Genomic DNA, 2,120 nt, shown 5'->3' on the forward strand with positions numbered 1-2,120 from the left:
AATATGTCAACTTTTACTCAATACTATTTCAAAAACACTTCCATTTTTTTTACTGTGATTCCAACTGTAATACTTATACTACTGTGATTTAATAATAATAGTAATACATTTTATTTAAAGACGCCTTTCTTGGCCCTCAAGGACGCCGCACAGGGAATTACGGAATTTCATTAAATTAACATCACACAATACTACCAGCAAAACAATACTATCAGCAAAACAAATACTATACAGCTAAACAAATACTAGACAGCAAAACAAATACTATAACCAGCCAAACACATACTAACAACAGCTAAACAAATACTATACAGCAAAACAAATACTTACAGCAAAACAATACTATACAGCAAACAAATTACTATACAGCAAACAACTTACTAAAACAAATACTTTACAGCAAACATACTATAACAGCAAAACAAATACTATACAACAGCTAAACAATACTATACAGCAAAACAATCTACAGCAAAACAAATACTATACGCAAACAAATGAACTTACAACAACTAACCAAATACATACAGCAAAACAGCGGAAAAGGCAGAGTAATCGACATTTAGGTGGAAGAGGCAGTTTAAAACGATGTGTTTTTAGTTGAGACTTGAATGGGGGATGAGTCAATGTTTTCTGAGTTGGGGGGGTAGTGAGTTCCAGAGACGGGCGCAGAGCACTGAATGCTCCCCCTCCCCCCCCCCCCATCTGGCTGAGACGGCGAGGGGACGGGAGTTTTAAGCGAGGAAGAGGATCTAGGGAGCGGAGGGAGTGGGAAGCTGGAGGAGATCAGACAAATATGGGGGGGGCGAGGTTGTGGATGGCCTTTGATGCTATAGGAGGACTTGAATTCACACAAAGTCCAAAAATTAGAAACAAAAACAACAAACATATGTTGTTTTCCAGACACTAGAGAGCCACGAGACAAGAAGTGGTTCACTTTCAGTCCCGCGTCCGTGGACTGGAGATGAGCTGAGAGGGCTGAGGTTGGCTGCAAGCGCTCCGCCATGCATGAGGACTTGAGTGCGACCCAGCCGAGCCCTGCACACGCTGCCTGGAGAGATGGGGACTCTCCATCCGAGCAGACACCCCCCCCTCACCTCATCCCCAGCTCCTCCCAGAAGAGTCCTAGAGCGCCCCTTCCAGGAGGAGGACCCGGCCCATGGCGGAGGAGACAACCGGGGTCGGACGTCCACCCACCAACCTGCCCTCGTTATAAGACGAGCCTTTCCTGTAGAAGATCGCGTCTGGGCTCTCAGATGGCGATCGGGCTGTAAGATCGCCAGCTGAGGGACGGCAACCAGGAGCCCTAGTCCAGACCTCCCCCCTCAGCTCGGTGGACCTCCACACCCCCACTGAGCTGAGGGAATACCTTTCCTCTCCTCCCCCCCTACTCCTCCTCCCAGAACGCACCGTCCTGCATCCCGGTGTTGAAGCGGGTGAGCAGTACGTTAACCCTTTCTTTGTAACTTTTTTTCTTGATTTTTACTGTTTTCTATGTTCCACTCTTCTATTGTATGATGTGTGTTTCATCTCTTGGTTCTGCGATGAATTCTGGTGAACACTTGGATACCTGCGGGTTGCTAGAGAATGATATAAAATACTTTTTGATTGATTGATTGATTGATTGAAGATTGATTGATTATTGATGATTATTTTTTCTGTCATTTGAACGGCAGAAGGCCGCAAAAGAAAGCTCCAGCCAAGGAATACATCAGAGGACCTTGGGACGGTGAGAGATCCGGCCCGCCCAGCGTGCCTTCACGGGTGAGGGTTAGTCACAACCAGCAACCCCCCAGTAGGACCCCGTCGGTGGCCCCCAAGCTCCAGCACCTCCATCAAAAGCTGCCCCTGCCCAACCGAAAAGGACCGCGCCCCGTGGACAAAGCTCCGCTTGAAGGCTGTCGCAGGCAGAAAGACCTCCAGCCCTCACCACCTGGAGAAACTGTCCCCTGTCCCTCACCAGCTGTCCTCTGACTTAGGTAGACAGCAACATTACAGTAGTTCAGTGGTATTTACAGATAATTTGACAGAATAACCAGCGTCTAATCACAGGGAGAAGAAACTGGACGCTCTGAAGATGTTCGAGCTCTGGTGCAACACTGACCCCGGCGTCTTACTAG

The sequence above is a fragment of the Etheostoma spectabile genome, chromosome 8, assembly GCF_008692095.1.
Source record: "Etheostoma spectabile isolate EspeVRDwgs_2016 chromosome 8, UIUC_Espe_1.0, whole genome shotgun sequence".
Lineage (NCBI taxonomy): Eukaryota > Metazoa > Chordata > Actinopteri > Perciformes > Percidae > Etheostoma > Etheostoma spectabile.